At 42.4% G+C, this 25796-nt stretch overlaps 1 protein-coding gene across 1 annotated transcript in view; it reads left to right on the forward strand.

Annotated features, from left to right (window-relative positions):
* The window catches only part of LOC109433280 (uncharacterized membrane protein DDB_G0293934), a 509917-nt gene that overhangs the window by 432869 nt on the left and 51252 nt on the right, over window positions 1-25796 (forward strand). The gene's annotated exons all lie outside the window — the stretch shown is intronic.

Genomic DNA, 25796 nt, shown 5'->3' on the forward strand with positions numbered 1-25796 from the left:
ATGGAGCCCGAGCAGCGGTGATCTAATGGCACGGATCCCAAGAAGAACCTCCATTTGGGCGCTTTGTCTTCATCCTTCATTTGCACCGCACCACAACCACGTCTTCTTGGTGCTAGGGCGGTAATGGTTGGTTTTCTGAGGAAAGGGGGAACCGAAATTTACATAATTTCCAAGCTGCTGCCGCTGCTGTGTCGTAATCGGTTGTTATTGATCTGCATGCAGCTTTTATCCCTTTTCCCAAATAGCCGGAAAACATGTCGCGCCCGTCGCGTTGAGAGACCTTATAGGACGGTGCGGGGGCTTCTTGGGTCAGCTGAGAGGTCTCTCGCTTTGGGTCTCGCTACGTGTTTTTTTTTTCGGTGGAGCTGTGGCTGGGGACGACGACGACGAAGCATATAACGCGCCCACAACGGCGATTTGCTTCGACATTCTCCCAGTCGGACCCAGCCGGACAAGGGTTGTTGATGTAATTTATACTTTAGACTGAGCGATTATCTTGTTGTGATTAATTTATTGAGCTATTGATGTTTAGGAGCGGACTTGGGGTGAAGGGGCGACGACGACGACGACGACGATGGCCATGTCATGTTCTTTTCGTACAGCTAAGCTGCCTTGCCTAATGGGTCACTTTGAAAAACGATATTTGAAGAGTCGTTTGTTGTGGTTAATTACGCGTGGCTTTGATCGACAGGTGTGACAGCTGTGACCTACTATTTTCGGTTGACGCGCGCGGACTCAGAAAATTCGATGCTCCGCGCTCGCTGGATGCTGGGACTGGGAATACCTCTAGAGCGTTTAGGGGTACGCGCCGTGCCGCAAGCCGCTGCGCTGCTGATTGGAGTCGTTTATTGATGAATTTTTAATCTGACCACACATGGGATCCCACTATAATGTGGTTGAAGCATGGTTTTTGGGATAAGCTATAATGACTGACGGAGAGAGATTGGGGAATTTTGTAAAGACTTTTCAATTTTTGATTGTTGCTTTGGTTGAATGTTGTGGGCGATAGACAGGCGCCGTTGGTTCAGGTTGATGGTCGCAAATAAGATGAGGCGTGGGATGATATGCTTATAGTGTAGGTATTTTAATTTGTTAATTGCTTCGTTTTTTGTATAATCATATGGAAACGACGATCTTTTTGTTAGGACATAGCATTAATTAGTGCGCCATTTTTCAGCCTCCCACATCTTAAGAAGAAGTTGGTGCATATCGATTGTTACCAATCAACAAATCTTTGAGATGCTTGAACCACCTACATAGATACCACTCTTACAGTTGCATGGAATCTCCGCATGCCATTCCAATCCATGCTTTCATTGTGATCTATGCTGCGATGGATTCGCATCTCGCCATTGCTCCTCTGTACTGTTCTCTGTTGAGTCGAGTACCAACCACCAGGGTTTTTTTTTTCTCTGAAGTTCCTCCAAAAGTTCCTCTTGAATCTTCTTACAACATTTCTCACAAGATTCCTTCTGGTTTTCTTTCCGGATTTTTTCTGGGGGTTTCTTATTGAATTTATCTCGAAAGACTTTAACCATTATTCAACTGGGAGTACTCCAGTAGCAATTTCATTTCCCAAATTTATCTTTCAAAATCTTTCAAAATCCCTCCCTGAATCCCGATTTCTCACAATGGGTCTGCGCGGGTTCAAAGGCAAACTTTTATACGAACGATGGGGCACAGAACTCAATAGGGGCTCTCTGTATTGAGGTTACATATCAATTTCTACAAGATTGTAGTAGTGGTACGGGATCATGCTACCTTTTTCTAAACAATCAAAACTACAAACGTTACTGTTGCTTCCGGAAAATTTCCAAAAAAATTTCCCGAGATTTTTCCAAACGTTTCTCTCGGATTTCATTCAGTGGTTTTGCTGAAGCCTCTCCCGGAGTTCTTTGTGATACTTTTCGAAAATTTTCTCGGGATTTATCTCAGACTGTCTCTTGGGATTTTGCATGAATTTTTACTGTTTTTTTTAAGTTCTTCCGAGACTACTCTTTGAGTTCTTTTCTTTTGCGCTTGAAATCCTTCTGGGATTTCTCTGGAAGTTGTCAGGGTCCTCCAGGGTTTCTTCTCTAATATTTCTACTCGGTTTTCCAAGAGTTTTAAAGACAAAATTTTCACTTTTCAAAAAAAATCAAATAGCTGTAACTTTTTGAAAAGTGCATCAAATAATCTCAAATTTTCACTGTTGATCAATTAGTTGTGCATGAGTGATTCAAATTAAGAATGGGTTGGGCTATTCTACAGGAGGTAAGAAAACTTCTAGAAAAATGTATAATTATCCGAGTAACCAACTCTTGGGATCAAAAATAAAAAATAAAAATCTAAATAAAAAGGACCAACTATTTATTATTGATTGTGCCCCGACTTACATATAAAAGTAGTCACCTACTCAAGTTTTCCTCTGATTCTTTCAGGGATTTCTTCTGCAATCCCTCCAAATACAATAATTATTGCATGTATTCTTTCAGTAACTCATTCAAAAATCCCATAAATTCTCCTATAAATTATTCTAAGCATTCTTCAGAAAAAAGATTTCTACAGATATTTCACAGGCTATTCATCCGAAATTTCTCAAGTTTTTTAGGAAATCAATGGAAGAATTGTCTCGAAAATTCTCCATGAATTTCACCAAGAACTTCATCGAAGGATTCAGCTAGAAAACCATCCATAGAAATATTCAAAAATTCCTCAATGGATTCCTGTGAGAAATCCTCCAGAAAATTTTAAAGAAATTCTGGTATGCAGATTTTTTCTGATTTTTCTGAGAATTCCTTCAAGAAGTCTTCGTAGCAAATTCATAGCATTCTTTAGAATTTTTCAAAGTTTTCTAGAGATTTCCCCAGGAGTTTTTAAAACTCTTTTCTTGGATTTCATACGAAATTGCTTAAAGAGTGCATTTGGAAAATCTTCCAGGAGTTCTTTTCAGAAATTTTTTCACGGATTCTTATTAAAAGTTCATTTAAGCGTCATCCTTCTGCAGAATTTCTTTCAGAATTTCCCCTAGAGGATCCACAAGAAGTTTCTCCAAAATGTCATTTAAAAAACTTAGGTTTTTATTTCAAATGTCCGTACGTGATTTTTTTTTCAGGAAATCATCTTTGGACTCCTTTAGAAATGCTTTCAGCGAATGCTACAGAAAATCAAAACTACACAATTCCTCCAAAAATTCTGTCAAAGATTACTGTAAAGAAACCTTCCACAGACTCCTTCAAAAATTCTTCAAAATGTTCCTTCAGAAATTCTCACAAAGATTTCTTTACGAATTCCAGTGGCGATCCCTTCAAAACTTCTTTATAAGTATTCATTAAATATCTGTTAAGGATTTCTTGAAGAAATCTTCTAGGGATTCCTTCCAGAACTGCTCCATGGATTATTTAAAAAAAATCAACCGATGTTTCTTTTTAAAAAAAAGTTCTCCTGCAATTTCTTTAGAAATCGTTCAAAGCATTCTTAGGGTCGATTTCTTCTCCTCAGCCTAACCGGTAAGCCAGGTATACCCATATAGTTAAACCTGATTTAACGCTTAAGCCAAAGTGAAGAAATCGTCCCTTAAAGAAATCTTTTCAGGACTTTCTTCAGATATTCCATTAATATTTCAAGGAATTTGCATAAGAATTCCCCAAAGCAGATTTTCATGGATTTCTTCTGAAACCTCAACAGAGATTACTTCAGAAATTCTTCTAAAGATTTATGAAAAAATCATCGTAAATTTCTCCAAGTAGTTTTTCAGAGTTTATTTTATAAATTCTCTGGTTGCTTTAGAAGATCTGGCAGAGATTTTAGGAATTTCTACAGAAATTACTTGAGAAATATATCAAGGGACTTTTTTTGGGATCTTTACAGAAACTTTTGTGGGTGTTTTTTCGGGTAATCTTACAGAAACACGTCCACGTTCAGGAATACTTCCAGGAAGTCCTTCAATAATTTTATTGAAGTAATTCGCCAGGATTTTTCTTAAAAAAAAAATCAAAATACGTTTCTAGAAATTCCACCAAGAGTTTTCTGGAAGAGGTTCTTCCGGTATTCATCAAGGGATTCCTTTAAGAATTTCCCTGGAATTTCTTCAAATATTCCTCTAGAGATTTATTCAGGAGTTCTTCCTCAGATTTCATCAGGAGCTTTTTTCAAAAATTCCTTCAGTGATTTTTTTTTTAGAAATTCCTATTCGTATTCCATCTGAAATTCCTGCTCGGACTCCTTCTGAAATCACTCCAGGGATTCCTTCAAAATTACATATCGTATTTCTAAAGGAGTTTCAGTAAGGGCTTTCTTCTGAAATTCTTCCATGAAGTTTTTAACAAATTAATCTAAACATTCTCCAAACAATCCTACAGAGATTGCTTAGGAAATTCTTTCATAGGTTCCTCCTACTGTTCCTTGAGATATTGCTTCAGCGATTCCAGTAGAAATTCCTACAAGGATTTTTTTTTTTCGGAAATTGCGCAGGAAAATATCCTGGAACTTCCTTACAGATTCCTACAGAAAATGTTACAGAGGTTCCTCCATAGATTTTTCAGAAGTTCTTCCAGAAAGTGCACAAAAATACTGGGAGATTTTTCTGAATCTGTAGAGGAATTTCTAAAGAAATTCCTGGAGGATTGTCAGAATGAATCTGGTGATAATTTTGGAGATTTCCAGTAGAAATTATTGAAACATTTCAGGAGGGATTCCTGGACGAAAATTCTTCAAGAAATTTCTGAAGTTATCTCTATAAGAAACCCTGCTTAAAAGCCTGGGAGAATACCTGAGAAACTCAGATATCTCTTCAATTCTTGGAAAAAAAATCATCGAAAACTTTTGGAGCAACTCTAGAACACATTCCAAGGAAAATTGTTTGAGAAATTTCTGGAGGGATTCCTGGAGAAATCCGCAGAGGACGTCCTGTTCAAATTTTTTTAATAATGTCTAAATTGCAGACAAAGATACCGGGGGAATTCTTGAAGAAATCGCTCCCTGAGGGATCTCTCGAGGACGCTCTAAAGAAATCTTCAGAATTTTTCCGACAGATACCTCTACAGAACAACTTGGAAGAATTGTTTATACAACTTCTCGAAGCATTATTGCACAAAATTCCTTGAAGAACCTGCAGCAATTTCTAATCAACATCTTGCAGAATAAAACAAAATCCTGGAGGTATTCTTTAAAGAACCACTGAAGAATTTTCGAAGTAAATTGATTTTTTTTATAGATTTATTGTAAGAATACCTGAAAGAATTTGGAAATTCCTCTCCAGGTATTCATGGAAGAGCTACGACAAAATTTTATTCAAAAATAGCAAGGAATAGATCTGGAGTAATTTCTGTAGGAATTGTTGAGAGAATCTATGGAGAGCTCCTGGATAAATTTCTGAATTTTTAAAGGAAAATCCAATGGAAAATCCCACATAAATTTTTGAAAATAAAACTCCTTAAAATCCTCTAAATCCCTGTGAAAAAAATATCTTATGGAATGAAATCTTTTGAAAAAAATGAGGTATTCGTGGGGAATCCCTTGAAGAGATTCCTGGAAGAATTTCTCGAGTAATGTCTAGAAGCATTGCTAGATAAGTCCCAAATAAAAACTCTTGTTTGAAATTCTGACCACATTTCTGGATGAATTTCTTCAAAAAAGTTTGAAGAAATACTCTAAGGAATAGACTTCTATAGCAACCCTTGTAGAGATTTTCTGAAATATCCCTGGAGGAATCCCAAGAGAAATTGTTGAATGAATTTCTGAAGAAACCTGTGGAATAGTTTCGTAAGAATTTTTTCAGAAGATTCAAACTCCCCAAGCAGACCGAAACAAAATTTCCGAAAGAATTGAAAAATGAAACAATCTCTGGAGGAATCCCTAAAAACATTCAAAGAACTATATAAATAGGAGTGCATTCTAAAAAGGATAGCAGGCGGAATATTTGGAAAAAATCTTGCTGAAATCAGAATCTAGGAAATCCTGCGTGAATGTTCTTTCCATGAAAATGCAATAAAAAACGATAAATCTCGAAAGAATCCCTGAAGGAAATTCTAAGGAAGTACTAGGAAAGAAATTCATTATTTCCTAAATAATGTATCGGAGCCATTGAGTCGAGGAGTCTCTATGGTACTCCCGACTGACTTACCCAATACTTAGGTAAGTTGGAATATCTTTAATTATTGTCTGTTTTCCATCTAATATGACAGGAATTAGTGCATATGACGAAGTGAATTTCTACCCTAATACAAATGGAAAAAAATACAAAGACACGCAAACTAAAATTAACCATTCTTCAACGTATAGAACCCCGAGCAGAAGGGAATAGCAACAGCATAATAAAATGTGTTATTTTGGAAAAATAACTGCGTAGCGGAAAGAGTTATTTTCATGTTATTTACATAACATATCCTGTTATAAACTTGCCTGTCATAAGCGGCAAAATAACAAATATTATCACAAAAAAATGTTCCTGGAAGACCTGTTTAATAACATGTTTTGTTAGTTTCAATAACAACTTAATAACAGCGAATTTTAAAAATATTTCAATAACAAATTTTGATATGAATACGTTATTGATAACAATCTGAAAACAAAATTTGCTTTTTTTTCTGTTGCGGATAGGAACTCCTCCAAAGTCCCATATGCATTGATTGGGATACGCAACAATAGGATCTATTGTTAAATGTTTCATTCATAATTGGGACGCTATTGTTGTCGCAAGCGATTTCTTATCGAAAACAGAGAAACAATAGTTCTCGTTTATTTTCCAAACAACTTACGATGAAAAACTACCGTCGTTTTAAAACCCTTTATTAGGTGGTTCATTGTTTATAATATTAATTTACATTATTACCCCATTGATTGACACATGACACATTTATCCAGTTAATCTAAGTGGGCTCGATGCAGTGAAATCAATAAAAATAAAATGTCTAAAAATAATCAATGGAGTTCTTGACGACTTATTTTTTAACATTTTTGTCAAAAATGTGTTGTTCGTTGTTGAATTCCACCAGTTGATTAAAAATGTTTCAGAAAATGGCTTACACTCTATTACACTCTCTATTTTCGTATTCATACCTAACTGAAACTGGGACAAAAAAAAACAGGTATACTTTTCAAAGTGCTTATAAAACAAAAGGCTGATAAGTTGGCACTGTAACGTAATGCCAGTAAGAAGAGGAAATGATGACAAAATAATATTTTCTCTTACAGTTCCTCACGGAATGCTGTGAACAACGAAAATCTCGAATGGTGTAGTTTTGATTGCAAAGCTAGTTATGTTGTAATATTATTGATCAAGTATTTGTACTAGTCTCAATGACACAATAATAACTGAACTAGTGCTACAACAAAACATGTTATTGAAATGTAATTTAAAGAAAATATACCAAGAGCACGATCATAACAAAATAAGATTGCCCAACAGAACATGTTATGGAACGGTGATGACTTAATAAGTTAGCAATAACAAACCGAGATATAAAAACAGGTTTTGTGATTCCGTTGTTATTATTTTGATATTTTCCTCTGCTCGGGACCTGTCGCATAAGCTTTCATACCATCCAGCCGCCTCTTCGAGGAGCACACATCACCAAAAAGGATTCTATTAAGGAGATTAAAGCTGCCACAGAACACCACAAGAGGATTTCCGAGTGCGACCACATGTACGTGTGGGTGTGTTTGTATGTGCACTTAACCAAACTGAATCGTTTGGTGAAGTCCTTGGTTTGTAGCAGAAGCAGCAGCAGCACCATCACCAAAGAGCTTTGTGCTCGGTGAGCGTGTGTCAACGCAGTTATAGCTCACACCGAGCAAAGGCGCGCGCTGCCAAGAAGGGTGCTGCTGTGGTGGAGGTGGTTTGTGAAGCGTGTAATCCTTTTGATGAACATAACCTAACCTCCCAGCCAAGATGTTTACCCACTTGACGGTGAATGTTTACTTGAGGAGGTCCCACACTCTCACTTGGGCGCATTTTTCCTATCTACGTTCCACCGCGACGAAGCACTTCCTCGGTTGTCGGTTCGGTGGATCCGAGCAAAAAATGGATCTTGGAGCAGCCTGCGGTGGATGGCAGTTTGGACACAATAAGTAAGGGTAGGTACGATTCTTTTCCTGTCCCAACTGTGGAGGAGAAATTTAATAAAGCTAATTTATTGGGACAGTGTGATAAGAAGTTTTCTTCTTTGGTCTTATTTGTGTCACTCTGTCTTGCATTAAAGTTGGGCACAAAGTTTCCCCGCCGTCCGTCGTCGGGCGATGGATAATACGAAAAGGTCATCGTCGTGAAAGGGAGAGCTTCCGCCAGCCACCCGTCCCGGTAAAAGGTGTGAGGAGTGTCCACAGAACTTGCCATAATTCTTGCGTCAATTTTCGTTCCTGCTGGCTGGGTGGGGACCCCCAGGAAGCGCAAAGTTAAATTCAGTCAATTTACCCTCTGCTCCTGCCACCACGAGCAACACAAGCGCTGGGGGACGACTATCACCTCTCGGTCAGCAGCCGAGCAATGTCCAGCAGTTTTCCCTGGGCAGAGATAAGGTGAAAATTAATAGTTTTTGCCATCCCTTAAGCCCGGTGCTGGGATTTACCTACCGTTTCCGGGACAATATTTGCACTATGGATTAACGACCGACCGTTGGCCACTGGCCACACAGAACAGACACTACTGTCACTGTCACTGGTGGTCGGTCGTCTGCCTGTACCAAGGGGAGGCTCGTTCCGGATACCGGAGGGACACGCAAGAGCTAAATCGATTGGACAACATTATCCGGAAGTTTTCTTTTACGTTGGAGTTTACCGACCAATTTCGGTGCAGGTAGGGTTACCAGACGTACTCTTTTTAGAGTACATGTACTCTTTTTCAGCAAAAAATTGGGCGTACTATTCTTTTTGATAAAATGAGCCCAATTGTACTCTTTTTTGCAAAAATAAATTTTTCTGATAAAATATGCAAATCAATAAAAATAACCTTCCAAGTAGTGAAAAATCAGTATGCTACAAATTAGAATCACTTAACGATAGGTCTTATCTGCTGAGTAAAGGCCATCTTTATTTTCTCTTTCTTTCATCGAAATCACACAAATTCATTCAGATTATGATTTGCTCCTTGCTGAAAAATGTTGTTAAAACTGTCGTTTATTAATTTGTTTTGCAAAAATGGCATCACTTCGACGTGCAATAATGAGAAGCTTAAGAATCCATTTTTGAGTTATTCCTCCAAAGACTGAACGCCATACCTCCCAACATAATAATCGGAAGGGTAAGAAATAACGAAAGTATTTCGTTTTTGTAATATGATAGCTTTTGAAAGCAGGCTCAATTTTTTAAACTGTCTTGAACAAAGCAGTGAATTACATATTCCATTGAGTTCTTAAAAGAAGTTTGTAATCTGTATTAACGAGACTTTAGCCCTTTCGGAAAAAGAACTCACATTTTGCGAGTTTGTTTCACAAAAAAAAATAAATAAAAAAGTCTTTCGATTGGTCAATAGTTGGCATGAATACTGAAAAAAAATGTGAGAGTAGAAACTGCTGTAATAACTATCCAGTGATGTATTAAGTAGCCACAACTTTAGTTTTTCACTTCGTTAGAAAATTTACCTAGAATTTGAATATCAAAAACTTCAAGAGTGTCAAACCGTATTTAATCGAAAGAAAATTAAAAAAAATCCATTTTTTTCGATTACTGTACTCTTTTGTACTCTTTTATGAGAATTCTTGAATGTACTCTTTTCATGTGTGAACAATATGGTAACCCTAGGTGCAGGGATTGAGGGCTTCCAGCTTTAATCGGTTTTGCTTGAGATACGGGGCTTTGCAGGCTGGTCAGCTAACAGAGCTGTCATCAGAAACGGTTGTGCACTGAACGAAAATGTTCCATGTGCGATGCTGAAAGGCACCCTTACAGAGTAGGGGTTTTAACTAAATCTCTTCTAACCAAGCACCGACCAACGAAAATCGAGTTTATTCTTGCACCTCGCCCAATATCTTATGCCAATTAAGTATCAATTATTGATTCATATAAATTAGCTTTCATATTATGTAATAAAAATATTGCGAAAGAACTATAGTTTCTTAAAATAATAGGATTGCATAATTATCCCTCGAATTCCGTTTCCGTCTACTTCACGTCTATTTCGGGCACAACACAAATTTATTTCTCGGCATACCTTCTACGAGAGTCTATGGTACATAGGATAGTCTAAAATAATGATTTGACCGTAGGTGTTTGTTCGCAAAGTGGGTCAAATTCTTCGCAATCCAGATCAAATCATGTGTTCAAAGTGCGATTGCGCAGAAAGCTTTTAAGGTGAAACATCAAGAAATCCCTTGCAATTTTGCATACAAAATTTAGAGGCACAAATCTGACGAACGAAGCATCGAACCAAGCCGCACTTGTTTATTCTGGCTTTGCTCACTTGTAAAAAGAGGAAGTTTTTCCAATTCGAGCGCACTTGTTTACGAATTTTTAAGATTGGTGCTCTTGAAAACGTGAGTAGGGGTCCAAGTCGGCCATTGTGGCAGCCATATTTGTACTCTCTCATGTTTCTCCTTAAGTTTAAGTTGAGAAGAATATGGCTTTATAATAACGACCAAAATACATACATACATTTATTTGTTCAACATCACATTTAAGACAAGACATAACACTAGTTTACAGCATTTTTGAACTCGGTAAGCTGATGATCATTTTTGGTGTAGAATCATGCCCTGAGTTCGAAAACGCGAAAGAAAAAAATTACAGTAGAGCGGAAATTTTTTCGACTTTCCATACAAGGTTGATGATTTGAAATCGATTTTTGTTCTATTTTTAAGCTAAGTCGTTAACTTCAAACATCTCATTTTCCGTAATCAATGGTCCGATTGAGCTGAAATTTTTACTGTAACTCGCCTACATAGGATATGTCAAATAAACGTCGAGAAATAATTTTTAAGTTGTTTTTTTCTTATTGAAAAAAATACATTTCTTCAAAAATTTTTGGAAATTTTGCTAAAATTTAAGAAGATCGTCCCTAAAACACGCCAATATCTTGAATTTCATTAATCTGACGCAAAATCTGTGTTCAGATGATCGAATGGTATTGTATTCAGCTTTTAATTTATGGAAAAAGATTTAAAATTGGTTGAACAAAATGCAAGATATTTGAATTTTAGTAAATTACATATTTTGAAAAGTTGCAAAACTCGACATTGAGCTAAAACTCAAAAACTGTTCTACTTAAAATTTTTTGAAGGTCGGTTTCGAAATCAGCACTAAATTGTGCTTCAAAAATTTTGGTCGTTGACAGAAGTTCACGACTTTCATTTTATTTTGTAAACTTGTGTAATCAACAGTAGTACGCCACAATAATCGATTTGTGGCTGCCGTTCTCCATCCTCGGTCGCGCCCAACGCTCGCTAGGTCACGCTCCACCTGGTCTGCCCATCGTGATCTCTGCACTCCACGCCTCCTTGTGCCAACCGGATCAGTAGCAAACACCAGCTTTGCAGGGTTGTTATCCGGCATTCTTGCAACATGCCCTGCCCACCGTATCCTTCCGGCTTTGGCCACCTTCTGGATGCTGGGTTCGCCGTAAAGTGCAGCGAGCTCATGGTTCAATCTTCTCCGCCACACACCGTTATCCTGCACACCGCCGTAGATCGTCCATAGCACGCGTCGCTCAAATACTCCGAGTGCTTGCAGGTCCTCCTCGAGCTTGGTCCATGTCTCGTGTCCGTAAGACTACCGGTTGTCGCATCACACCTTTCAGAGCAATGTTCAAGAGTAGGCATGAAAGTCCATCACCTTGTCGCAGTCCCCGACGAGATTCGAATGAACTGGATAGTTCACCGTCTTACGCAGTTTTCCACACCGTCCATCGTTGCTTTAATTAGTCTAGTCAGCTTCCCAGGAAAGCCGTTTTTGTCCATAGCTCTGCGCGGTCGATACTGTCGTATGCCGCTTTGAAGTCGATGAACAGGTGGTGCGTTGGGACCTGGTATTCACGGCATTTCTGGAGGATTTGCCGTACGGTAAAGATCTGGTCCGTTGTCGACCGGTCGTCGATGAAGCCGGCTTGAAAACTTCCCACGAACTCATTCGTTTTAGGTGACAGACGACGGCAGATGATCTAGGATAGCACTTTGTAGACAGCATTCAAAATAGTGATCGCCCTGAAGTTCTCACATTCCAGATGGTCGCCTTTCTTGTGAATGGGGCAGATGACCCCTTCCTTCCACTACTGCGGTAGCTGTTCGGTTTCCCAGATCCTGACTATCAGCCGATGCAGACAGGTGGCCAACTTTTCTGGGCCCATCCTGAAAAGTTCAGCTGCGATACAATCCTTACCAACTGCTTTGTTGGTTTTGAGCTGGTGAAGGCATACTTAACTTCCCTCAGCGTGGGAGTTGGTTCATTTCCGTCCTCCGCTGCACTGGCGTCGTCGTTTCCTCCGTTGCCGTGGTCTCCCGTGCCTACGGTCTCCACGCCGTTCAGACGCCGATCGAAGTGCTGCTTCCACTTTTCGATCACCTCACGTCCGTCCGTCAAGGGCCCTCCTTCTTTATCCCTGCATATTCCGGCTCGCGACACGAAGCTGTGGCGGGATGCATTGAGCTTCTGATCGAACTTCCGTGTTTCTTGGGAACGGCACAGCAGTTCCATTTCTTGGCACTCCACTTCTTTCAGGCGCTTTTTCTCCCGAAAGAGATGGGTCTGCTGTTTCCGCTTCTGTTTGTAAGGTTTCACGTTCTGTCGGGTCCCTTGCTGCAGCATTACCACCCTCGCTTCATCCTTCTCCTCCAAAACCGTCCTGCACTCTTTGTTGAACCATTCGTTCCGTCGATTCCGTTTCACGTACCCAATGGTACTCTCGGCTGCGTTGTTGATGGCTGCTTTCACTGTACTCCAGCAGTCCTCTAGAGGGGACTCATCGAGCTCGCCCTCGCCTGGCAACGCGGCCTCGAGATTCTGCGCGTATGCTGAGGCGACATCCGGTTGTTTCAGTCGCTCTAGATTGTACCGTGGCGGTCGCCGGTACCGTACATTGTTAATAACGGAGAGCTTTGGGCGTAGTTTGACCATTATCAGATAGTGGTCGGAGTCAATGTTAGCGCCACGATAGGTCCTGACGTCGAGAATGTCGGAGAAGTGGCATCCGTCAATCAGTACGTGGTCGATTTGAGGTTCCGTCTGCTGTGGTGATCTCCAGGTGAAACGATAAGGGGGGCTGTGCTGGAAAAAGGTTCTACGTATGGCCATATTTTTGGAGGCGGCGAAATCAATGATTCGAAGGCCGTTTTCGTTCGTCTGCTGGTGGGCGCTGAACTTACCAATCGTCGGTCTTCTATGATGATCTTGACGTCGTGGCTTGGGAAGCGATCGTTCGAGCTGCGCGTAAAATGCGTCCTAGTCATCATCAGTGCTTTCGGAGTACGGGCTGTCCATGTTTATTAGGCTGAAGTTGAAGTATCGGCCCTTGATCCTCAACCTGCACATTCGTTCATCGATCGGTCACCAACCGATCACGCGCCTCTGCATATCACCCATCACGATGAAAGCTGTTCCCAGCTCGCTTGTGTTGCCGCAGCTCTGGTAAATGGTATGATTACCTCTACACGTTCGCACCATGGATCCTGTCCAACACACCTCCTGCAGCGCTACGATGCCGAACCCGCGGTCCTTCAGTAGATCGGCGAGTATGCGGGTGCTTCCAATGAAGTTGAGAGATCGGCAGTTCCACGTACCGAGTTTCCAATCGAAAGTCCTTTTTGTTCGCTGGGGTCATTGCCGTTGGTCTCGGTTCGTATTATTCCGTTGCTGATGTTATGTTACAATGTTTTTTTTTTTTACGGCTGGCTCGTAGGGCCTGACACCAACCGTCTACTTTCCGGAGGATCACAGTTGAGCTTAGAGTCCTCGGACGTAGGTCAGCCGCCCCTAACATGGGGATTAGACGCTGTTGTGCGCCGCTCCTCCTGGAGAACAGACGCTCTGGTTTGCCGAAGCAAACCCCCCCTTCCCTGTCAGCCTACGACCAAAGTTTCCACTGGGGTTGGTTACCCGATCTTCCTAAGGTTGCTCATAGTTTCCGGCCGGTACCACTAGAAGGTAGGGATAGGAGTTGCTGGGCAGAGGTTAGTGGATCACAATGGGATCTGAATTGCGCTGCATACCCAGCCTTCACCCAATATTTCAACTAATATTTTAACTAATTTTTTGCCCACCAGAATCGCCATCACAGTGTAACGAAGAAATTGTACTCTGTGGTTGTGGAATATGATAATTCGTGTGCAGAAAATTCACGCACACTATTGGCTGCATCTTCCCTGGAACGAAGACAATTTGGTTTTTCGACGGAAAAATGCAATTTATTTTATTAGTTGAGCAGCTTTTGCTGCACTCTGCAGCAGTGAGATTCAACTTTAAAGTGAGCTTTTGAGCGGTGTGAATGAATTGTCATTTCAATACACTTAATTCTGTTTTTACGTGATTGTTTGTTCCACGTAAAGAAATCGTGTAAGAGTTTTCAAAACTTTTCTAATCGGGTCGTTTTTAAACATTGACAGGGTATCACGGATGATAAGAGAGATCTCTGGTAGAAATTTGAGTTTCATCGAAAATAAAAAATAGCGACCAGGTGAGAAGAATCTTTCGAAAAGCGCATGGCGTAACTTTGAGAAAATTGTGTTAAATAAAACCGCGTAAAAAACTAATTTAGTGTAAGTGAATCTGGCGGAGTAAAAATTGACCCGTGATGAAAAATAATTCGGCTAGCTGCTGCTTTGGTGCAGTTATCTTCGTCATACGCAAAACAAAAAAAATGTGAAGTCGTAAGTGGAGTGACATTTAAGCATAAAATTATGCGTAATGATTCGATTTCCGGTGCTGTAGGGGTTGGTTATTGATAGTATACACCCTTTTTGCTCTCATCTTATGAGCCATTAGCAAAGGTTTGTTGGAATATCTTAAATTATTGGCTTTTTTTTTTATCTGATATAACGGGAATTAGCGCACGTGACGCAGTTAATTTCTACCCTGGATTCAGCGAGATTTCAGGAACATCAAAGTCAAAGATCATTCATTCAAAACGTAAAACGCATCTTTACTCAGTGTATCCTTTCGGCACTGCCTTTAAAGTAAACAAGGGACAAAGCGTGAAAACGGTCCCCCGGAGCCCTTGCTTAAATTTTTATGACCCACCTACCCGTTTTTCGTCGGAATTAGGGTTTCCTACTAAATGGGCGCAAAAATGCGTCCTTTTCGGTTTTGGTGTCGTTTAGGACGCAAATTAAAATTTTATGAATATTTATACCCTGGACCCGGGTCTCGGTTTGTCCGATCCGGCTCCATTGTGGTAATAAACGACGGATCCCGTGCATTTGGTGGTGAGGTGGATGAACCTGCGAGATCCATGCATGTAGGGGTTCACCATTGACACCGACCGCCGGTCAACGTGGGCTAATGGCTTTTTGACAGCTAGTTTGTTTTTCCTCACCTCGTCGTCGGTTCATCGCCACACCTCACCCCGTGCCAGTAGCTGCGGATCCAACGTAAACAAACATCGACGAGTCACTCCGCTCCGACTCCTCCCTACAGCGCAGAAGACCAACCACGTCACGCTCGCAGAATTACACTTTGACAAAGTCGGGATAAAAGACTTCCCGTCGCGTCGTCGTCCCGATCCCGCGTTCCGAACCTTCAACCATCTGATCCCCATGGAATCTCAATTTACATTGCGGTGCTGTTGGTGCTCCTACTGCTATAGAAATAACAATTTGCAGCTTAAATTCTCAGCTTTATCCGCAAGATAAACATCGCATCAGCGAAAATTGTACACTCTCCTCCTGCCCGGGAGTCAGTCAGGTCTTTGCGCGAGAGTCTTGGAACATTACTTGCGTGGCATTCATCCAACTAAAAGGCGGGAAGTCAAGAAGCAAGCAAGCGCAGCGGTGGCATTAGGTAGCAAGCAGTGCCCTCTCGAGCCAGCCAGTAATGCGGTGCAGCTCAACTCAACCATCGCTGGAATAAAGCAACAATTTAAAGTAAATATTATTTTGAAATCAATTTCTGCGGAATTCTACCATCAATCATCGTCATCGCCGAGGTTGTTGTCGCCAGACGTCGAATGATGGAGATGGTCGTCGGTCGGTGTAAGAAAAAGGAAACCTCCGATTGTATGTAGGTACGATTGTTTAAGGTTGAATGGCACTCGGATGCTACTGCGGAGAAAAGGCTACACGAATCGAAATCGGAGTTCCAAGCAAAACTATGTTTACGTTCATAATTCATAATCGATTGAATATTGGTGAGTTGTGGCGGGAGTAAGTTGAGGAAGTATGTTTGGAAGGAACTGAACATAATCGTATGAGATACAACCAATCTTTGAAACTAAATAAATTTCTTCAATGGTGTTCTTGCAACAATTGGGTTTTTAAATTGAGAAAAGTGTATCTATTTTTTAATTTCATACGAAAGAGCACCTTTTTCTGAGTCAGTATGATTTTTTTCAGATTTTTAGAACTTTATTTTGGTACCTAAAATCAATTTCAAAGAGATTTTTTGAAATCACCTTTTGACAGCTGGGTAACTGTTTGACAGCTCCACCCAGTACGAAATGCGACGAGGGGTGATTCGACAAATTGCTCCCATACAAACTTCAAATTGATTTTTAAACAGGTTCCCGGGCACCAAAATTCAAGAAAATTTGGATTTCGGCTTAGTTTCTCATGCAGATTCAGAATATGGAATTATCTCAACACCGCAAAAGACGCCAATTGATAACAGAGTGTGCTGACGATCTCCATTTGGAGAATATGATTCTTCAAGAACTACAGCCGAATTTGCACCTACCTATGCGCCAACGAACAAAACAAAGCCCAAAATCTTGAAGGCCAGGAGCAGAATGTTGAAATATTCATCGGAGATGCGAATGCGCAGATTGCTCGGTAAATGTTCTTTCGACCTGCTGACATTCCCAAAGATTTTTCAAGACTCCTCTCTGAATGGTTACCAGAGTTCCTTCCGTTATGTCTCGAAAACAAGTTATTAAGTGTTTTTTAACCGGCTTTCTCAGTCTAGGAAAATTCAAAACGATTTCGGCTGACATTTCTGCCTTCTCAAGGGTAAAACTGTCTGTCGTTCTTCGTTACAATGATATATCCCTTTCGTGACGAACCAGTACTGTGAGAACTTTGACCAGGATTACTCTCCCCTTACTCTTGCTAGAGGGGTGGTAATCAGCAGTACCTAGTTCGGACGTAACACCATCAGAAAATACACCTGATTGGTGATACTTGCTCTCAACTAGTACCACTTCCCGGAATTTCTTCTGAGAATCTCAGGGAGTTTTTTTATGAGATACTTCAGGCGAATTATTTAAATTTTTTTCAGAAGTTTCCTCTGGAACTCTTCAAGGAACTTTTTCTGATATTTCTAAATAAGTTTCATCTGAGATTCCTCCACGAAGTCCTCTCAGAATTCCTTCAGAAGTTCCTCCTAGGGTTCCCCCCTGATGGTCCATTGAGGGTACCTTTAATTTTTATTTCTGGGATTCCTCAAATATTTTCTTCTGAGATTACCTCGGATCTTCCGAGGAATTTCACCTGTGATTTCTTCCTGGATTCCTCAAGAAGTTCTTTCCTAGAATGCTTCTGAAAAGCATACAAGGATTCCTTCAGCAATTCTTTCCAAATTTCCTGCAGGGATTTTTCAGAATTTCTCTAGCAATTCCATGTGAGATTCCTCCAGGAGTCCTCTCTGAGATAGCCTTCATGAACTTATTTACGAATTCTGCGATTTTTTTGGAAACCCTTATGGGAATTCTCCAAAAACTTCTTCCAGGATCTTTTTCCGGGATTGCTACAAGAACTTCTTCTGGGATTCCTACGGGAACTCCTTCCGGGGTTCTTCCAAGAACTTTCTCCAGGATTCCTCTAGGAAAATCTTCCGGGATTCTTTCGGGAACTTGTTCTGGAATTCCTCCGGAAACTCCATCCTGTAATCCTCCAAATTTCTCCCGATTTTGTTTATAAGAAGGATTTCTCCAGAAGCTCCTTCCTGGATTCTTTTAGGAGTTGCTTCAGGAAATATTCCAAGAACTCCTTCCGGGATTCTTATGGGATTTCCTTCTGGGAATCCTTCGGGAGCTCCTTCCGAGATTCCCCAAAGAACATCTTTCGGGATTCCTCCAGCAACATATTCCGGAATTTCTCCAAAGGCTTCTTTCAGGAATCCTCCAAAAACTTCTTACGAGATTCTTTCGGTCATACTTCCTGGGTTTTCTCCGGGAACTTTATGTTTTATTTCAGGAACTCCATCCAGAATGCATATTGTAATTCTTTTCGTAACTCCTCCAATAGCTCTGATTTTATTAGGGATTCCTTCTGGGAATCTTTCAAAAACTTCTTCTGAAATTCCTCCAAGATTTGTTCATGAACTTTTTCCGGGATTGCTTCAAGAACTTCTTCTGGGACACCTACGGGAACTACTTCCGGGGTTGTTCCAAGAACCTCCTCCAAGAATCCTTCAGGAACTTCTTCTGGGATTCTTTTGGAAACTTCCTCTGGGATTCCTCCGGGAACTTTTTTCGGAATTCTGTAAGGATCTGCTTCTGGAATTTATTCATGAACTTCTTCCGGGATTTCTTTGGAAGTCCTTCACAAATTCCTCTGAGAACTCCATCCGGTAATCCTCCTAAAACTTCTCCCGTTATTTTTAAAGGCAGGAATCCTCCAGGAACTCCTTCTTGGATTCTTTTAGGAGTTGCTTCTTGAAATGCGCCAAGAACTCCTTCCGGGATTCTTATGGGATTTCCTTCTGGGAATCGTTTGGGAACTCCTTCCGAAATTCCACAAAGAACCTCTTTCGGGATTCCTCCAGCCACATATTCCGGAATTCCTCCAAAGGCTTCTTTCAGGAATCCTCCAAAAACTCCTTACGAGATTCTTTCGGTAATACTTCCTGAATTTCCTCCAGGAATTTATAAGACTCTAATTTTTCGGCCCCGGGACCGCTCTGTTCCTGAAGGGAACAGGTACAAGCTCCCGTCTGCTGGTCTAAGCCGCGGCAGGCGATTGGAGTGGGCAAACACGACCTCTTTTGGTCCCGGGTCTCAGGGCGTTCGGCGTGGGGAAGTCTTCGGAATGCGAGGTCCTATAGCTAGAAACATACGGTACAAAAATACTTTTATTCGGTTACTTACAGGCGGGGGTGGCTAAATTGTTCGGGCTGATATGGGGCGGCGTTGGTGGCAGCGTGGAGCGGCGTTGACCGCGGTGAAGAGCCGCGTGGAGTGACGGTGACCGCAGTGAAGGACGGCGTGGGCCGCCAAATTGGATGACGTCCCCGCAGCAACAATCGACGACAATGGGCGGGGATCACAGTGAAGGCGGTCGCCGCGACGAGTGGCGGCTGAGGCCGCGACGGAAGGCCGCGGGTACCGCAACGAAGGCAAATGGCGATGGCCGATGGGGGTCGGTGTCGGTGAGCGCCAACGAGGGCGGTGTGGCCGCGACGAGGTTGGAAGTTGGCCGCCGCGTAGAGCAGCGCAAAGCAACGTTGATCGTGGTAACGGCGGCGGCGGCCGCAGAGGAAAACGGCGGTGGCCGCGACGATTGGTTGCGGCAGTCGTAGAGAATGGCGGCAGTGGCCGCGACAAAAATCGGCTTTGTTGGCGCGAAGTGCAGAAAACCGCGTGGCGTTGGCCGCGACTAGGGTCGGCGCTGGCCACAGCGAGAAAGACGGCGGTGGCCGCAACGATTGGCGGCGGCAGTGCGGCGGTGGTGGCCAATGCGAACTTGGACTAAAGGCGGAGGTATCCACGGCTATCTTGGCTACAAAACGGCTTCTGGGGCTACGAGGTCTCGCCAGGGACTGTAACCCGGCAGGTTGGACAAACGAGGAAGGATCCTCCAAAGCTGCTTTCCTCGTGGTGACCCACAGCGTCCAGATGAATGGTGGTCAAGCACAACGTTCCACAACGGAAAAAAAACTATGCCAACCAAATTGTTGCTCGACGGAATCGGCGATCGTTTCGCTTTCGGAGTTGCCAACTAACTGCTCGCCACTCTTCGCTCCGCTCGTATTCTCGGTCGCCCACTCGTGATCGGTCACCCATAGCCCTCTGCGTTTTCCCGTTTCCTGGTGCTTCAGGTGACTCTCATAGCTTTTCGCCCGCGAAGATCGCTCACCCACGAGCGGTGCGTTTTTATTGTATCGGCCACCCACAGCCTGATTCAAATAAACCGTTGAGGTTGACCTATCTTACAAAAATCATCCCTACAAGCTCGCACTCATAATAACACAAAATGTTACCTGTCGGTAACAAATTCCTTCCGAGAATCTTTCAAAATCTGCTCCGAACTTTTTTTTTTTAATTTCATGAACTCCATCCTGAATGTATTTTAAAATTCTTTTCTGGATTCCTCCAATAGCTCTGATTTGATTAGGAAATTCTGGGAAAATATCAAAAACTTCTTCTGGAATTCCTCCAAGAACTCCCGAGATTCCTTCTGGAACTTTTTCCGGGATTCTTTGGGGCACTCCCTCTGGGATTCCCCCGGGAACTTTTTTCGGAATTCTGTAATTAACTGCTACCACCGAGATTTAATCATGAACTCCTTCCGGGATTCCTTTGAAAACTTCTTCTAGAACTCTTCTGTGAAGTCCATTCGGAAAACCTCCAAAAGTTTCTCCCGGTGTTTTTATACGCGAGTTTCCTCTAGGATTCTTTTAGCAACTTCTTCCGGGATTCTTCTGGGAGCTTCTTCCGAGATTTCCCAAAGTACCTGTCCCAGATTTTCTCCAGGAACATATTCCTCCAAGAACTTCTTACGGGATTCTTTTGGTAACACTTCCTGGGTGTCCAACGGGAATTCCTTTCTATATTCTTTCAAAAATTGCTCCCAACTTTGTTATTTTTTCAAGAACTTTATTCAAAATTCCTCTAGAAGCTCTAGTCTGAATTCCTCGCAGGTGTTCTTTTGGATTTCCTGGAGATCCTTCTGGATCCATTCTGGAATTCTCCCAAATATTTTACGGATGGAAATCATCCAGGAGTTTTTTTTTTTTGTTATGGAATTCCTACAGTAGTTTTTTGTGGCACTCCTTATGGAAATACTTAAGGAGTTCTCAGAGAAATTCCTCCAATAATTTCTTTAAGGAATTTCCCCATCAACATTGTATGGAAATCTTCCGGGAGTTCTTCCTGTGTTTCTTCCAATATTTACTTCTGGGATTCCATTTTTCCAGGAACTCCTTCTGAAAGTCTCAGAAAAAAAAACTGCTGAAAACATTCCCAAAAAAAAAAACCATTAGAAGAATCTCAGAAGGAATTCCGGAAGGGATCCTGCAAACAATTTCTGGAGGATTCCCGCGCAACTCTTGGTGAAACCCCAGAAGAAATCCCTTGAAGTTCCTGAAGCAATCTAAGAAGGAACCCTGGGGAATTCAGAGGGAACTTTTAAACGAAACCCATGACGAATCCCAAGTGGAACTCCCTAAAGAATCACAGAAGCAACTCCTAGAGGAATGAAGGAGTAAATTTCTCAACGGAAAGAGTTCCTAAAGGGAACCTAGGAAAACTTTCAGGGGCAAGCATGGAAGATATTTCTGGAGGAATCTCCAGGAAAGGATTCCTAGACATTTCAGATCGAATTTCTGGATGAATCCATGAACTTTTGTATAAGTCTCACAACTGTGGAAGGATTTGCTGTTGGGATTTCTCCAGGAGCTTCTTCTAGAATTCTTCACGGAATATCTTTCGGGATGCCTTCAGTAATTCTTTCCGATTCCTTCTGAGATTCCTTCAGACATTCTTCCAGGATTCCTTCAGGAGTTACTTCTGTGATTCCTATTCCTAAGGAGGTTCCCTAATGTGATTCTTCCAGGATTATTTTTTTCGGAATTTCTTCAGGAACTCCCTCTGGGATTTCTTCAGAGATGCCTTCTTCTTGATTTTCCTAGAAGTTCCGTCCGTGATTCCTCCAGGATTTTTGCCAGTAATTCCTTACTTCCTAGATATCTTCTGATATTCCTCCAGATAATTCTTCTGGAGGTTTTCCCTGAGATTACCCTGGTCCTCCTTGGAATGTTGTCACAAGTTTTTTTTTCAGAAATTCCTGAAGAAAGAGATATTGAAGGATACCCAGAAGTAAATCCTGAAGGACTTGCAAAATAGATGATGAAATTCCTTAAAAACTGCAATACTCATGGAAGTATTCCATGCCGAACTCCTGAAGTATTTTCATAGAGAACTTCACAAAAAGGTCCTGGGGGGACCCCGTATAAGCTCCATGAGGAACATATAACGCTCCTTGTGTATTAGGGTCACTTTTTGACCCAAACCGTACACTACATCACAGGGCCGTGCACAGAAGAGGCTCCATGGGAGAGGTTTTTCTCAATTTCGGCAAAAGGCGGTGGGGCGCCTAGTGTATGAAGCATCCCCCCCCCCTTGTGCACGGGTTTGCTACTTCAGCGAGCTGTTGCCAACGTGATGCATTAGGAAGGTTATAAGAATTCCATCGACTTGAGCTTTCATAAGAAATTCCAGAAGGATATGATGGAAATCCATAAGAAATTTCTTTAGGAATCCCGGCACGTATTCATGTGGAAAACCGGAACAAGTTGGGGGCTGTCCATAAACCACGTGGTCATTTTTTTATTGCTTCCGACCCCCCCCCGTGGTTTTTTGTTCATGCAAAAACAATTAAATTTGTATGGACCGTGGTCTTTGCCCTAAACCACCCCCCCCCCTATGGTGACTACGTGGTTTATGGATGGCCACTTGTTGACAGAATCTAAGGAACAAAAAGTTCTTGTAGCAATCCCAGAAGGATTTCATGGATGAATTCCTTCCTGCAGCAATCTTAGATTATATGTAACCTCGAAAGCAGTTCTTGAAAACAATAATCTGAAATAAACCCAAAGAAATTCTTGAAGATTTCTAGAGGGATTCCAGAAGGAATTCTAGAGGAATCCTGGAAGAAATTACGGGTGAAATTCAGGGAAAATCTCAGAAGAGCTTCAGTAGTAATCTCATAAAAAAGCATAAAGGAATCTCTGACAGAGCTTCTGCAGAAATTATAGAAGGAGCTCCTGGAGGAATCCTGGAAACAGTTTATGAAAGAATCCCGAATAGAGTTGCTTGAGGAATCCAAGAAGTAATTCCTGAAAGAAATTCCGGAAATAATTATTTGAAAAATCTCAAAAGAAACTCCTGGAGGAACTTCCGAGGGAATTCTGAAAGAAACTTCCAGATTATACCAGATAGAGGAATTCTTCATGGGCCCGGAAAAGTTGGCCACCTGTCTGCACCAGTTAGTAGTCAAGATCTGGGAAACCGAACAGCTACCGGAGGAGTGGAAGGAAGGGATAATCTGTCCCATCCACAAGAAAGGCGACAAGTTAATGTGTGAGAACTTTCGAGCGATCACCATTTTGAATGCCGCCTACAAAGTGCTATCCCAGATCATCTTCCGTCGTCTTTCACCTAAAGTAAATGAGTTCGTGGGAAGCTACCAAGCCGGTTTCATCGACGGCCGGTCGACAACGGACCAGATCTTCACCGTACGGCAAATCCTCCAGAAATGCCGTGAATATCAGGTCCCAACGCATCACCTGTTCATCGACTTCAAAGCGGCATACGACAGTATCGACCGCTCAGAGCTATGGAAAATTATGGACGAGAACAGCTTTCCCGGGAAGCTGACTAGACTGATAAGAGCAACGATGGACGGTGTGCAGAACAGCGTAAGGATTTCGGGTGAACTATCCAGTTCATTTGAATCTCGACGGGGACTACGACAAGGTGATGGACTTTCCTGCCTACTATTCAACATCGCCCTGGAAGGTGTTATGCGACGATCCGGGCTCAACAGCCGGGGTACGATCTTCACGAAATCCAGCCAATTTGTATGTTTTGCGGATGACATGGATATTATTGCTAGGACATTTGGAACGGTGGCAGAACAGTACACCCGCCTGAAACGTGAAGCAGCAAAGGTCGGACTGGTGGTGAATGCGGCCAAGACAAAGTACATGCTGGTAGGTGGGACTGAGCGAGACAGGACAAGCCTTGGCAGCAATGTTACGATAGACGGGGATACTTTCGAGGTGGTAGAAGAATTCGTCTACCTCGGTTCCTTGCTAACGGCTGACAATAACGTGAGCCGTGAAATACGAAGGCGCATCATCAGTGGAAGTCGTGCCTATTATGGGCTCCAGAAGAAACTGCGGTCAAAAAAGATTCACCCCCGCACCAAATGTACCATGTACAAGACGTTAATAAGACCGGTGGTTCTCTACGGGCACGAGACGTGGACGATGCTCGAGGAGGACATGCAAGCACTCGGAGTTTTCGAGCGACGGGTGCTAAGGACGATCTTCGGCGGCGTGCAGGAGAACGGTGTGTGGCGGAGAAGGATGAACCACGAGCTCGCTGCACTTTATGGCGAACCCAGCATCCAGAAGGTAGCCCAAGCCGGAAGGATACGGTGGGCAGGGCATGTTGCAAGAATGCCGGACAACAACCCTGCAAAGTTGGTGTTTGCTAACCATCCGGTTGGTACAAGAAGGCGTGGAGCGCAGAGAGCACGATGGGCGGACCAGGTGGAGCGTGATCTGGCGAGTGTTGTGCGTGACCGACGTTGGAGAGCTGCAGCTGCAAATCGAGTATTATGGCGGCAAATTGTTGATTCAGTATTATCATGAATTTGATGTTAACTAAATAAATGAAATGAGGAATTCTTCATGGAATCCAAAAACAAGCAGAAGAAAGAAAAATTACCAAAAAGAGACATTTCAAAAGCTACTCCTTGGAAAATCTTAGAAAGTACTCCTGCACGAATTTCATTGGAAGGATGTTTATCATACAAATGCATTTAAATCGAAATTGGTTTTATAACTTGCGCCTGTTATATGGTTTGTGTTGTTACTGCAGCTGTAGTGTTCGTCTACCTATTGCAGTTCGTGTGTCACTGAACTACACGTACTTGAATGTTGAAAACAATCCCAATTTGTACATTACTGTACCCACCCGACCATCCAAAATTCAAGCCCAACTTCTAAATCGGAAAATCAACATTGCCACCTGAGCGCCCACCCCAGTCCCGCCACAGCATAGTTCGTAGATACGAAAGGAATGCGGTGTGACAGAAAATCCCATCGAATAACTTTTCCAGGGTTCTCAACTAGAACGACAACAACACCAGCAGCAAAGCTCTCCACGTCCCCGTGGGTTCTCCGGGTGTGCTTGTTGAACTCTTGAACTCCGTATTGTTTACACAGTCGTCGGCCACAAAACTGCCATTTGTGTATGTGTAGTACCCTCTCGAACCCGAACCCGAAGCCAGCCGGCCGGTAGACACACAGAGAGAGTGACATCCTCGTTCCAGGAGCAGTCAGTGGGCTAAGCAAACTTTTCCCCCTTCGTCGTCGTCGTCGTCGTCGTATTCATCCCACTACAGATAGCTCCTTGACGGATGGGGGCTCTGGTCGGCTAACGATAACGAGCTAACTTTCATCTTATTTGCCGCATGAAGGAATCCTATCGATATCTACCGGGGAGACGGGACAGGAACCGTAGAGCCACCCGGTTATCGAAGCCCCTCGATGATGGTCTTATTTTTGTCATCTAACTCGCTGGCGGCTGGTGGCTTGCGACGGCGACAAGTCCCTCATCCATCGATGATGACGACGACGACGACGATGGAAACCCAACTGTGGAGCGGAAAATTGCGCAAAGAAGCGCATAAAATGAAAATCATATCAAAGCGATATCGGAAACGAGATAGCTCTGCCAATCTAGTGTACTGTTTGTGTGACCGAGCGACCGACTTGCTGCTGCTGCTCCATCATCG

The sequence above is a fragment of the Aedes albopictus genome, chromosome 3, assembly GCF_035046485.1.
Source record: "Aedes albopictus strain Foshan chromosome 3, AalbF5, whole genome shotgun sequence".
In the NCBI taxonomy this organism is placed as follows: domain Eukaryota; kingdom Metazoa; phylum Arthropoda; class Insecta; order Diptera; family Culicidae; genus Aedes; species Aedes albopictus.